At 45.9% G+C, this 14,917-nt stretch overlaps 1 non-coding gene across 1 annotated transcript; it reads right to left on the reverse strand.

Moving 5' to 3' along the window:
* Positions 1–13,679: 13,679 nt before the first annotated feature.
* LOC130887701 (U6 spliceosomal RNA) lies at positions 13,680–13,783 on the reverse strand. The gene has a single exon (XR_009058395.1). It is a non-coding gene; the product is annotated as a U6 spliceosomal RNA (small nuclear RNA).
* Between the last annotated feature and the right edge of the window lie 1,134 nt (positions 13,784–14,917).

Raw genomic sequence — 14,917 nt, forward strand, 5'->3', positions numbered from 1 at the left:
GCCTTCTGGGAACCGGGCGCTCAGGCACGCACGCGCGTCCGCACGCCGGGCGCGTCCGTCACGTCAGCCTCCCGTGCCGCCCTCCTGGCGCGCCCCGCGGGGGCCTGTTGGGACCTTTACTTGGTAGGACATTTGCTCGGAAAGATGTCGGTTTGTGCATTGCTCTCCTCATTCCCAGCATCACCTGAAGGTTGACGGAGCGATGCCAAGATGATGGCGGGCGGGCGGGCGAGGTGGAGATCATAAAGGTCATCAAAGTCTAGGGTAGCGTCCAAAAGTTAGGAAAATAAAGAGAAGAGACTCAGGAAACTCTTTTATCTTGGGTGTGGAGTTACCAGTTTGATAACATGCAATTCGAGATGGCCAGAACGGGTCATAAAAACTTTTACAGGTCAGTTGCCTTTTCTCAGAAGGAGAATGAGTCCTTTGGGTAATATAAACTTGAGTCCCCCGAACCTCTACAGAGGTAGGTTCTGTCTCAAGCAGTCCTGTGTTTTCCCGACTTGCACACCCATGACATACCCAGATAAAAGCGTCCAGGCGTCACTTAAGTCTTCTTTAATATTTGCTTTATAGTATGCACAATTTCTAGAGGGAAGGAAGTGCCCAATGCCGTGACAGCCCAGAGCAGTGGCCACTAGAGATAAGAAGGAAGCAAAACTGTTTCTCCTGGGGCTCGAGAGATTGGCTCAGTGGGTAAGAGCATTGCCTGCTCTTCCAAAGGTCCTGAGTTCAATTCCCGGCAACCACATGGTGGCTCACAGCCATCTGTAATGATGTCTGGCGCCCTCTTCTTGCCTGCAGACATACACAGACAGAATATTGTATAACAAAACAAAACAAAAAAAACTGAGCCAGGCGGTGGTGGCGCACGCCTTTAATCCCAGCACTTGGGAGGCAGAGGTAGGCGGATCTCTGTGAGTTCGAGACCAGCTAGAGCAACCCTGTCTCGAAAAACCAAAAAAAACAAAAAAAAAAAAACAAAAAAAACCTGTTTCTCCTGTTTGGGGAAACTTGCTGGCAGTCGGTGTTTTCCTCACAAGCCCATTCCTGTCAGAACAGTAATGGAAGCAAGTTCCTTGGAGTTTTCGGAGCACATTGTACTGGTTGATATACTCTGTTGTGCCATTCTCATGTTTCTCGTGCATACGTGAGAAGCATTGTTAGGCATTTTGTAAAAATAGTGCTATTAAAACAGAGGTTTCAGAGATACAGCACCTGTTTCAGCGTAAGGGAATGTTAGGGTTTCTATTGCTGTGATGAAACACCATGACCAAAAGTAACTCGTCTGATCTAAAACTTCACAAGTCAGGCCTATATTGTCTGCATTGTTTCTGAAATTCTTATCTGTTGTAGAATGCCAGGCACCGCGCCCCCCCCCGCCCCCCTCCCCCCTCTGCGCTGCTCTGTGCGCTAGAACCCAGTTCGTGAGCTTCGGGCAAGGGGCTGGAGGTTGAGAATACAGACGCAGAGACAGACTTTTAACACTGGAACCAAAAGCCGCAAGAATGCCCCCCCCCCTTATTGTGTTCAAGGGTAGATTATATAGAGAGAGCCACGCCCCAGCCAAACGTACCAGAAACCACTCTCCTGCCATCAGGAACTCCTGAGGGTCTCATGCGCAGAGCAGCTGTAGGCACTCAGATCAGGGGAAAACAAGTTGTTTACAAGAAATTCAGGATCTGGGGGTCTCACTGCTCCCAACAGTGAGATTATTTAACTCTGTAAAAACGTGTTGCATTTGTTTATGTTACAGAATACATTTTTTTTTAATTTTTTTTTTTTTTGAGACAGGGTTTCTCTGTAGCTTTAGAGCCTGTCCTGGAACTAGCTCTTGTAGACCAGGCTGGCCTCAAACTCTCAGAGATCAGTCTGCTTCTGCCTCTCTGGTGCTTGGATTAAAGGCATGCACCACCACCACCTCCTGGCATGTTACAGAATATTTTTAACTACGTAAAAATGTGTTGCTGTTTTACTTTGCCTGCCTAAGGCACCTGATTGGTCTAATACAAAGATGAATGGCCAATAGCGAGAGAGGAAGTATAGACAGAACTTCCAGGCTGGGAGATTAAGTAGGAGGAGGAATTTAGGCTCAAGACAGGTAGATGTGGAGGAAGCAGGACATTCAGAATGAAAGGAAGGTAAAAGCCCCAAGACAAAACATAGATGAATAGAAACAGGTTAAATTAAGTTAAAAGAGCTAGTGCGACAAGCCTAACAAGCCTAAGCCAAGGCCAAGCATTCATAATTAATAATAAATATGTCTTTATTTGAGAGCTGTTGGTGACCCCAAGAAAATTCCAACTACACTTGTGATCCAAGCTCACACAGAACATCTCAGTGAGCTTTGAGCATTCAATGGCTTTTCAAGCTCATGGTTCAGATGCTACTATAATCCTACTGAAAGCACATAGTCAGGTCTATCACAACAATCACCCGCTTATGGTAGCAGTTTCCTTCTTCGAGGTTTATTTATTGCTGCGCTAAACACCATGACCAAAAGCAACTTGGAGAGGAAAGGGTTTATTTTGCTTACACTCCCGTAATACAGTACATCATTAAAGGAAGTTAGGGCGGGAACTCAAGAAACTTGAGGTAGGAACTGAAGCAGAATCCATAGGGAACATGCTTCCTGGCTTACTCCCCATGCCTTGCTGAGCCTGCTTCCCTATAGCACCTAGGATCACCAACCCAGACGGGGGGCACTGCCACATTAAACATCAACCAAGAAAATGCACCACAGACTTTCCCACAACCCAATCTAGTGAGGTTACTTCTTCCCCAAAGACTCTAATTTATGTCAACTTGAGATAAAACCAGTCAGCACATGGTTCAGGAGGGTTCTCAGGGGAACTGGCTTTGTCTGAACAGGTGGGAGCAGGATGCAAAGCCTGCTGTGAAAGAAGGCAGGAGTAGTGCTGGGTTACAAACCCCCCTGGGGCTGGAGCAGTTATTAGATCCATCTGAGACTCCCTGCTCCTTACACCATTGTCAGATGAATCTCCTCTTCAAAGTCACTTATTCCTCTGTTTTTGTCAGCTTTGCAGCGTTGATCTCACTTGTGTAACTCTAACGCACATGAAGCCTGCCATCTCTTGCTCACAGGTTATTCTTTCTAGTCCAGTCAGCCTATGAATGAACCTAGAGTCTTCAGGACACTGGTGAGGTAAGGCTCTTTGGATCTACAAATGCCAAGATGCAGGGAGGCCTCAAAAGTGGGATTCAGAGCCCAGAAGCTCCAGGAATTCCCACTATTCTTCAAATGACTGATTTTTGGTTTAGTTCCAGGCCCGTTTTTATAGATGAAATGGGCTTAGTGGCACCTTGGTTACTGCCAACCTCGGCTGTCACTTGGGGATCTCACCAAGAAAGAGCCTGTGCAGCTGCACAGATGCCCTGAGAGATTTGCTGGGGGAGGGGGGGGGTCATGCTATGTGCACTTGGGGCCTGGACTGATGCTTTCACAACCCCCTACCCTGTTTGGGTCCTGCATAAGGAGGGGACTCCAGCATCAATCCCCTTGTGATGCTGACCACTGAACCTGGCTGCTGAGCTAGGTAAGCATGTGACAGCATTCCAAGTTGGCACCCTTTGGCAAACACCGGTTCTAGCACAGCCCTTTGAATTTACTGTTTGTCCCTCAACATTCGTCACAGGGTAGAAAGTTATTACTCGATCTCCAGAAACCAGTGTCTGACCTCTGCTGGTCTCCTGCCCTCACAGCCCATCGAGGTTCTGGTACTCTAGACAGCTGGGTATAATTAAAGGGTAGGTGGCTGTCACCGCTCAGGCATTAAGGAATAATACACATTTCTAGTACTGACTTCAGCCTCATGAATACTGGTTACACTCCAGCCAACAGAGAGCAAGGATGGCCAAGCAATTGTCACAATTATAAAGAGTTTCTCTAGGCCTGGGAGATCCTTGTATTTGTTCTTGTGAGAAATAATGACTCTAACTTCATAATAAGAATACTGAAGAGGCTGGAGATGGCTCAGCAGCTAAGAGTATGTACTGTTATTGTGTGTGTTCTCAGAACCCAAGTTCAGCTCTAGGGATATCTGATGGTCTGGACTCTGTGGACGTCTGAACACACTCTCTCTCTGTGTTTGTCTCTGTCTCTCTCTGTGTGTGTGCTATATCTATGTTAGCAGATTTTTTAAATTTTTTTATTTTGATGCAGTGTTTTTTATTTTGCTATTCATTTGCTGCATTGGTTTAGGGTTTTTGTTTGGTGTTATATTTTTTTAATTGATGTTAACTTTTATTTTTTAAAGATTTATTTATTTATTATGTATACAGTGTTCTGTCTGTCTGTATGTTTGCAGTCCTGAAGAGGGTACCAGATCTCATTATAGATGGTTGTGAGCCACCATGTGGTTGCTGGGAATTAAACTCAGGACCTCAGGAAGAGCAGTCAGTGCTCTTAACCTCTGAGCCATCTCTCCAGCCCATGATGTTAACTTTTAAATGTCTTTATCTATCTATCTATCTATCTATCTATCTATCTATCTATCTATCTATCTATCTATCTATTATGTATACAATATTCTATCTGTGTGTATGCCTGCAGGCCAGAAGAGGGCACCAGACCTTATTACAGATGCTCGTGAGCCACCATGTGCTTGCTGGGAATTGAACTCAGGACCTTTGGAAGAGCAGGCAATGCTCTTAACCCCTGAGCCATCTCTCCAGCCCCTTAAATGTCTTATCTATACCATTATTTGAGACCCCTTTCTGAGAACATTCCAGAAAAAGAGGTTCAGGAAAAATATCTGAATCTTTTGTTTGTGTTCAATGTGAACTCTGACAATGGACACGTGATAATGCGGGATGACTGGGAAGTGCGAATCCAACACACTTTGTTCCTTTGTAAAGTCCTGGGGTATGATCAGAACACAAAGGGAACAGTAATGGACTTCCCATAATGAATGTCCCTGCAGTCTTGGGAAGGGAAGGAAAGGTGACAGGGCAGGATCAGGCCTCTGCATGATGCACGCAGCTTGATTTGACTCCACTGACTCAGGACTGGTGCTAAATGTCAGCTATTAGGGCAAGGGAGGCATGAATTTCCCGCTTCTTGTTCGCCCAGAGCTTGAATTTCCAGACTCCAGGCTGGCAGGTGCATTGGTCATGTTTAATTACAGTCTTCTGTTTGAGGATCAGAACTGCCGAGGGTTAGTGCTATAGGGCAGAAGTCTCTGTCCCCTTAACCAGGGGTGCTGGAGTCAGGGAGGGTGAAGGTGCTGAGCAGAAGAGGCAGCTTCTAAACATGCAATTTGGACTTCTTGATATGCAAACTGAATGTAGTATTCACATTGCTGGTCCACTAGGGTCATTACCCTCATTGATGTCCAATTCTACTGAAGGAAAATCAATGGGGTTGCCAGTGCCAGCTGTAAAACTCAGCCCTGTCATTATCATACACACAGCCAGGCCAGGCTCCCACAGAGCTGTCCATCTGATTCAAGGCTGGGGTTTATAGTTACCTCAAGAAATCTGGTTTTGAGCAAATAATAGATTATACTCTTTGGAGCTCATGGGGAGCTAAACAACTTTTGACAGCCAACAAGCTCACAGAAATGGCTCTGTGGCAGACACGAGGCTGCATCTGTTGCCTCATCAAACCTTCGTGCTCCAAGCTGATGCCTTCCATAAGCACCAGATCTTCCCTGGCTGTCTCTGTAATTGCCCCCTTGACAAGTGCGATAATGACAGCTGTGATCTTCTACCTCAAGACCTAGTGCTCGGGAACAGAGCCCTTCCTGAGCCAGGGAAACTTACCGCAAACAGAGAAGATTGTGGATTCCTCAGACATAGGTGTAAATGCAGGCTCCTAACTCCTCAGGCATATCCGAGAGAACACCTCATTACAGGGCACACTGGTGGAAGCCATCAGGAATCAGTGTCAAGTGGTGAGGAAAGACAACCACACATGGCAGCCTTCTGCTACAGCCTGTTCCTACATCAGTTCAGCCAGTTCATGCAGTGACCCCAAGTTAGAATCAAGTCATATTGGTCAGATGAGGAAACTGAGTAACAGAGGAGATTTTTTTCTCTAGATATTTGGAGCATGCCTTTAAGGGGGTTATCTTGAATAGGTTAGTTGAGCCGGGAAGATCTACCCTAAATAAGAATGGCACATTTGTTGGCCCTGGGGACTGGACTGTATGAAAAAGAAAAGATTAAGCTGAGCATGGGTATTCATCTCCCTCTTGACTACTAATGCAACTTGACCAACTTCCATAGGCTCCTGTTACCAGGACTTCCCCACCATGATGGACTGGATCCTTGAACTGTGAGCCCAAGTCAACCCTTTTTCCTTTAAGTTGCTTTTCTCAGTACCTTTCTGGCCACAACAACAAGAGTAGTGATTAAGACACATGATCATTGTCTGACTTCCACTTGAGCGGGCACACAATCATTTAAGCTACAGCAATAAAACCAGTAGGGAAGAACCCAAATCCCTGTCTATAGTGATGTTCAGTTGCCTAAGCTCTGCAGCCTTGGCACTACCCACAGACCTTTGCAACTGTCTATTCAAGGGTATTCCTCATGGTGTCTTTATAATACACAAGGAAATAAAGTAAAAGATCCCCTGAAGTTCTTTGAGTCTAGTTATTAAACTCAAAGTGGGGGAAGGCAAGTTGTAGCTGAGGGGGGCAGAGATGTGAGAACTCTGGGGATTGGAATCTCCCTGTGACAGGAATGTGAAGCAGGCAGCCTTTTGAAGCTGCACCCTTTTCTTGTAGGTTATATACCGAACCAGGTCATTGGTGTTAGAAGTAGATTGAAAGGTAAGATGCTCAGTGCCCACAGAGTGTTGGGAAATTGCCTGGATGAGAAATACATTTATTTCAAATGAGATGTATTGTGTAGGTTGCCCTATTTACCGAAGAAAAATCAGTTTCCACTTTTGATCCCTCTGGTGAATCACCACATTTCTTGTCCATCCCAGTTCTCATCATCATGGTGAAGATGCTGACACACTGGAGACATCCTCCCCCTTGATTTTCGCTGCAGTTCTATCTCAGTTATGAAAGCCCACATTGGTTTTACCAGGCAGGTTGCCATGAACACACTGACTGACCTGGCTCTTCGTAATGAAAGGAAAATCGATAGCAGTTCAGACACAAGACAGCCTGTGTACTCTGAGCTTCTTCACCTCCAGGTCGAGGCAGCTGTAAGTCTGCTCCCTGTTGGTGAAGATAGCTGGCATGTGGCTCCAGTCAATTGTGACGGTGGGTGGGGGCAGTTTACATCTTGGTAGTTAGGAAGCAGAGAATGGAAATATAGGAACCATAGCAAGATAAAGGCCCGAGGACACACTCTCAGTGACCTTCCTCTATGTAGGCCCTACCTAACTCTCACTGTCACTCAACAGTGCATCATACTGTCAATCCATTGAAGGGTTAGTCTGCTGATCAGGTCAGATCCATCCTGGTCTAATTGTGTCTGGAAATGTGCCTCTCCTTTCCTGCTCCAGATATACTCAGATGTGTGTCACTAACGTCCTAGGTGCTTCTTGGTTAAGTTGACAGGGCAAACCATCACAGTGACATGTTGTGCAGTTGCAGTAGCAAGAAGCTTTGGTACCAGTGGTGGAGCGGGCAGATGGGTCAGCAGAGCGGAGAGGGAGTTCAAAACTTGACCCATCTGAGTGTAGTCAACTTGCCTTTCACGTAGGAGAAAGGCAGTTAAAAACTTGACCCATGTGAATGTAGTCAACTTGCCTTTCATGTAGGAGAAAGGCAGGTCATTGAAAGGAAGATGGGCCTCTCCATAAAGGGCAGGGAGCAACAGATAGCCACATATAAAAACAAATTAAGTACATGAGACCAAAAGCTAAAATGAAGAACGACAAAATTCCTGGAAGATAATATGAAGGAAAAACAAAAACCCCTGAGCTTCACAGATGCATTTTTGTAGAAAAACACATCAAAGGCACAACCCAGAAATGAATAAACTGGACAAATGTGCTGCTGTGTGGGGCAGTCATGAAAAACGTTCGGGCTGTAGGGGGAGAGAGGAATGTGGGAACCTTTGCCTTCTGGTCAGTTTTTCTATGAGCACAAACTTGCCCTGAAACTTTTTTTTTTTAAAAAGAAAAGTAATGTTAAAACATGCATGAATTCTTCACTTTCTCCCCTGTCAGGTTCAGTGTATCCGGTTATATGTTCAGGTCTTTAATCCATTTGGACTTGAGTTTTGTGCAGGGTGATAAAAAATGGATCTGTTTGCATTCTTCAGGACACCAGGAGAACACAGCCTACAGAATCAGCTATGCAGGGCTCTTAGGGGCTCAGAGAGACTGGAGCGGCAATCACTAAGGCTGTATGAGTCTGCACTAGGGCCTCTGCATATACGTTACAGTTGTTAGACTGACGATTTTTTGGAACTCATAATAGTGGGCATGCGTGTGTCTCTGACTCTTATGCCTGCACTTGGAATCCTTTTCCTCCTACTGGTTTGCCTTGACCAGCTCTGATATGAGGATTTGTATTTAGTCTTACTGTAGCTTGTTATGCACTGTTTGGTTGATATCCCTGGGGGCTCACTATTTTTTGAAGAGAAACTGAGGAGGAGTGGATCTGGGGGAGAGGGGAACTGTGTGTGTGGGTTCTGGAAGGAGTGGAGAGAGAGGAAACTGCATTTGGAATGTAATGTATGAGAGAAGAATAACAATATGCATGAACTAAGTCACCATGAGCAAATCAAAAGTGGACATCTGAACAAGCAGAGACATGGAGCAAGGAGTGCCTACCATGACCCAGAGAAGGAAAGACGTTCAGAAGGAAAGCAAATCGTAGCCTCCTGGGTGGAGGTGCAGCTGGTGGGTGTGAGGACACAGCTCCTGCTTTGTCATTCCCAAATGTTGGGTCGATGTGACTCTCTCAGTAGCATCAGAGAGCAATTGCAAGAGCAGAGGGCTGTGGGAGACCCACACATATGACAATAGGAAGAGGCTGCTTGGGTCAAAGAAATACGAATGAGGCTTTTCCACTTTGGAAGCTGCAAACCTGAGATCCAGTTCCCACTTCTCTGAGAATGGTCTCTTTTCTACTTTCTCTGTCTTCTTAGGCTGCTGGAAAGAGGTGGCATTCCCTGGCTTGTGGGCATACCACTCAGTATACTTGCTGCATCCCATGTGATCTCTTAAGGTTTCTTCTCTTAAGAGTTCTTAGATTTAGGTTCCATCTCAATCTGACATATCTCGTCTTAACTAGCACATCTGCAAAGACATCATTTCTAAGCCACGTGTCCTTCTAAGGTCTTGGAGGACTTGAATTTATGGCACACCATTTCCTCAGTCTGTTGGCTATTGAATTGTCTGATATAGCCAGCCACGCCATGGGGGAAATCTTGAACGATGTTTGAACACAGTTCTCACACTGGGCGTCTTGGCTAGAACTGCATTCTTTTACTTTTTAACTAGTTGTTTTTGAATGGTTTACAAAATTTTTAGTACAGTACAGAGAATTCCAGCACATCCTGTATCACTTCCCCCAAAGCCAACATCTTACACAATCACAGTACAGGGTTCACAGTTGTGACACTGATTCCGGAATGGCACTGTCAACTGTGCAGACCTGATGTGCAAGTCTTGGCCTAGTGTCCCATCCAGGACCTCTCACTGCACCTCAACATCTCCTCCCTTCGTGACCAGGGGGCCATGCTCCAGGATTGGTGGTTGTCACTGGACACCTGGAGGCTGTGCTGTTATCATGTCTACCATCTCTTGCTGGGCTGGTTGGTGCTCACGAAGTGGTACCCAGGCCTCTCTGTGGTTCAGTCACCACTTGCTCTTTTTTTCCCTTGGGGTGAGACTTGGTGATTAAGCAACACGCCATTGCTTATCATATTTCCGACCACTATTCTTAAAGTCCTTTGATCACTTTGACCCAAACATTATTGTGCTATCTGATGAATGACTGTTCCTGGTTCCCAACACTCTTGGGTCTGGCCCTCCAAGCTTTTCAGGTTGACTTTGTCCTTTGGGTATGCCACTTTGGAACATTGCTTTACTTGTGGAAAACAGGAGCTTTAGGGTCACCACAATGCCCCTGTGTAGAAAAAGGAATAATAAACACTTGGGGCATGGGAGTACTCAGGGGCAATGGGCATCCTAACATCAGGTTCTTTTAGGAGGTGACATGGGACACATGCTGTAAGTGCCAACGTCTATGCCATGTTCCATCCCACATGCCATCTGGCTGTGTGTCTGTGTGCCATGAATGTCCAGTTCCACAGTTCAGCCTGCTGCCTTCTCTCCATCCTGATCATTTTCCCCATTCACAGCTGGTCTTCCCAGGGCAATATGTGATGCCCACAGAACAGCTTCTGGCTACAATGGGCCTCAGCACAGATGAGAAGACATGTTTAATGCCGTGGACTTGTGCTGGCGTGGGTGCTTGTGTGGCTAGGATCTTGCATGTGCTGGGCAGTTTCTCTACCCCTGAGTTACACTCACAGCCCCTGGCTGTTTTGAGCCAAGTCTAACCATGTTGCTCAGACACTTCTGAAGCACTGAAGTGACAGGGCATGACCTCTCCCCAGCTCCAGAACTTTTGTTTTGATGTGTTCTGGGCAAGGGGCCTGAATGCACCTTTTGCATTGGTTCCCATAAATTATGTCACTTATCCTGATTACCTATAATATGTTTGTTTGCTTCTTAGCTCTGGAGCACACACAGTGATTGCAGAATTGCTACGTCTTGTCTCCATGCAGACCGGCTTCTCAAATGAGGGCAACACACAGCTGCTCCTGCCTTTCGTATGCTGTCAGGATTCTCCCTCCACAACTGCACTCAGAGAAGTGCACAGACTCCTCATACCAACCTTTGGGGACTCCCTGGTTAATATTAGCCACGTTTCTTTTTTTTTTTTGTAGGTTTTCAAACATTTTATCGAGCTCTACATTTTTCTCTGCTTCCTTCCCTGCCTCTCTCCTCCCCCTTCAACCTTCCTCCAAGGTCCCCATGCTCCCAATTTACTCAGGAGATCTTGTCTTTTCTATTTCTTATGTAGATTATATCTATGTATGTCTCTCTTAGGGGCCTCATTGGTGCCTAAATTCTCTGGGATTGTGATTTGTAGGCTGGTTTTCTTTGCTTTATGTTTAAAAACCACCTACGAGTGCATACATGTGATAATTGTCTTTCTGTGTCTGGGTTACCTCACTCAAAATACTGTTTTCTTGCTCCATCCATTTTCCTGCAAAATTCAAGATGTCCTTTTTTCTGCTGTGTAGTACTCAATTGTGTAAATGTACCACGTTTACCTTATCCATTCTTCTTAACCACGTTTCTTTCAAGGGTCTGTTGTGTTTCTTTGTTCCTCCAGAAGGAATACCAAGTCTTTCTCAGCACCTGATCCTCCACGCAGGAGGATCTGTTTTGTTCTCTCCCTGACCCTTTCACCCTTGCAAGGGGTGGATGTGCAATTGGAAGGAAGGATGTGCAATCTCGCAGGGCTGCAGAGGAGTGAGGGTTCCCGTAGGTCCCGGGGCAGAGTGCTCAGTGGCTGGCCACGCACAGGCAAAGTAAGTATTCCCTGGGCATTGATGTGGACAAACTGTCTTTTTTCACTATATATACAAATTCAAGTTCCCACTCCCTCCCTTCCTCCCATTCCCTCCACATACCCTCCCACCCCACCCCCATCCACTCCTCAGAGAGGGTAAGGCACATTGCTTTGGGGAAGGTCCAAGGCCCTCCCTGCTATATCTAGGCTGAGCAAGGTATCCATCCAAAGAGAATAGGTTCCCCAAAAGCCAGTACATGTAGTAGGGATAAATCCTGGTGCCACTGCCAGTGGCCCCATAGTCTGCCCCATCCATGCAACTGTCAACCACAATCGGAGGAACCAGTTTGGTTCTATGCTTGTTTCTTCCCAGTCCGGCTGGTGTTGGTGAGCTTCCATTAGCTCAGGGAAACTGTTTCAGTGTGTGTACCCATCATGGTCTTGACCTCTTTGCTCATATTCTTATTCCTCCCCAGGGTTCTTTTTAAACACTTGTATCCCTTAATGCCTTCGGTTCTTTCCACACCCAATTGGGCTGGATGCTAGGTCCCTAAGAACAGGTGATTATGTGAGGGTCAGCAGCTGGGATCCTTGTTGAGGAAGCAAGGATGATCTGTTTAACTTGGGCTGTGTGGCCCCAAATCCAGTCTGGTTCCTTTCTATGCACCCCAAGTAGTCACTGATTCAGAGGAACTGAGAACTGGGAATAGGGTCTAGATCAAGGTGCTGTCTGTCATCTTTTAGTCCTGGATCACAAGTGGTTGGTTTCGCCCGCCCCCCAAGCCTTTAAAACGAATACTTTCAGAATGATAGAACTTTAAGATTTTAAATTTTATCTCCCTGTGTTCACAAAGCTTCCAGAGTGTCTGCATACCCAGAGGGTGATGGACACAGTCCAAATGTCAGCCTCAAGCTTAGAGCCAGACATGGGCTTAACCATGGGCCTGCAGGACTTGGTTGATGCAGTGTGCAGCTGACGGGTCCGTTGAGGCCAAAAGCATGATTCTAAAAGGGCATTTCTGCCTCACTGATACTGTGTAAATATGTACACCATCCAAATGTAATCAAATAAAATGTTCTGTCTGATGGAAACTTTCGTCTATATGGCAAATAACTCCAAGGAAAAAGGAGCTTAGCTCCTGGAATAAGTAAAATTATTTAAATTCTAGGTAAATACCTTTGACGTTTGATACACTCAACTTTGGTTCTGTGTATGAAGTTTAGTTATAAGTGGAATTGTTTGCGCTCACACAGGAGAACAGCATTTTTGAGCAAATATAATTTGCGGATTTTTCTTGCAAACCATCTGTCTGCTGGTGTCTGATACCTGTACTGGGGACTACCTGGAATAGCATCTCTAAAGGATGGCCTCTCCAGGACATGCTGTGCCCACCCAGGGACTTGGAGGGGACTCTTGGGGTGATAATTTATCCTCTATTAATTTGGCCATTTGAGGCCCGACAGGAAAGAGCAGAAGCTTGTTGTTTCAGCTGGACATGGGGGTGGGTGGGTATAGCCTGAACTTGTAGGAGATCCTGTGGTCTATGTTTGTTGGGTCTTTTTTTCTTTCTTAGCTCTTTGATAATTTCATACCATGTGTTTAGATAATATTCAGCTACCCCTACCCCAACTATTCCCATCCACCCAAATTTGTGTCTTTTTTGAAGATATCCATCAAAAACAACTTGTGCTTCCCAAATATTCTTAGATATGTGTCCTTTCCCTGGAGAGTGGTCAACCTACCAGGGGTAGAAAACTCAGAGAAAACCATCTCTACCTCTCTCCGCAGCTAACAATTGCCAATAGCTTCAAGGTGTTTATTATACATTGGGGATCACCTGGGCTAGTTCCTCAAAAGGTTGACATGACCAACTCCCCTCTCAATACTGGGTTTTGTTCTGGCTTGGACTTGATCATGTCTGTACACACTGTCACAACCACTGTGAATTCACATGTGCAGGTGTGTCCTGAATAAACTGCTTCCTTGTAGTCATGCACTGCCTCTGGCTCTTACTTTTTCTGTTCCCTGAGCTTTGGGAAGGGGAGTTCAGTATATATGTTCCATTTAGAGATGAACATTTTCCAATCTCTTATTTTCTGCATTTTGGCCAGTTGTGAGTCTGCCTTAATCATCATACTACAAATAGAAGCTTCTCCAAAAATATAGAACACTTCACAAATTTGTGTGCCGTCTTTGTGAAAGGACCATGTTAATTTCCTTTGTATTCAGATTTTAGTATATGTGTTGCTGAGGGGAGTACTGGCATGCATCTTTCTACTCTTTGGGTCTCAGGATCAAGCTTGAGTGTCCAGTTGTCCTGATGTACAGAAGGCATTTGCTAGGTGAAGACACAAGGAAGTGACACAGGACAGCCCATCCCCTAACTTTGTCAAAAATTATGCTTCATGAACATTTCTCCTTGGAAGGTAACCTGGGGCCCTGAGCCATGACAGCAGGCCCTCTGGAACAGCATTGGGCTTGGATTACAGCCCAGGGCTTGGCTTGTGTTGTATGTGGCCTGTGTGAGATGTTGTACTGACAGCATTTGCCTTTCTTTGGGGCTGGGTGGAGGTAGCCCCATCACCAATGACCTCGGCTCTACCACCCTGCAATATGGATGAAGTTCCAGCTGTGACTCTCTGGTCCTTCCACTGTATGGAGGTTGGTGGAATGCAAAGCCGTTGACCCAGGATGGCTCCCATTCGCTCCCTTGCTGGACTGTGGGATACGGTGGCTGTCCTTGTTATAGCCATAGGAGTCAGTAGCTGCTGGTGCCCCCAATAATTCTGATTAATACAGCCACTGATGCTTCATGTTTGGCTAGTTTACCCAAACAGAGGTCTGTATTTCTGACTCACTTTTTAAAATTGTTCTATAAGTTAGCATTACCCTCCTTGTGTTGTTACTTCAGAGACCCTGATCCTGTGGGTCTCCAGTTCTGTTTTCCGGACATCCTTGGTCTGCCTGTGCAGGTTTCCTGATGCTCTCTGCCTTGATTCCAGATGCAGAGATGAGTAAGACCTAGGAGTAGTAATGACCTTGGAGTTGCTTGCTGTGTGACTTGGAGAAGGTCACAGCAGGAAGCTACAGATTGGACCCTGGCTCTGTTCAAACATGGTCAGTGAAAAATAGGCTACAGAAGTCAGGGGGGTTCTATTTTATTTCTGTTTTGGTGGCTCCCTGGGTCAGACCCCAGCGCTGGCAATTTGGTGTGAGGTCTGCTGGGAGAGCCTGAGACTTTTAAACCTCTTAACACTGAGAATCAATTTGGTATCATAGCTGTAGTGTTAGGTTGGCTGTGGTTGTGACCTGGTACCCTAGGAAGAGGGAAATAAATGGTAAAACTGAGGTCAGGTGTGCCATGTTCTCCATAGGGGCCAGGAATACAAAACTT

Source organism: Chionomys nivalis, chromosome 15, assembly GCF_950005125.1.
Source record: "Chionomys nivalis chromosome 15, mChiNiv1.1, whole genome shotgun sequence".
NCBI classification, from domain to species: Eukaryota; Metazoa; Chordata; class Mammalia; order Rodentia; family Cricetidae; genus Chionomys; species Chionomys nivalis.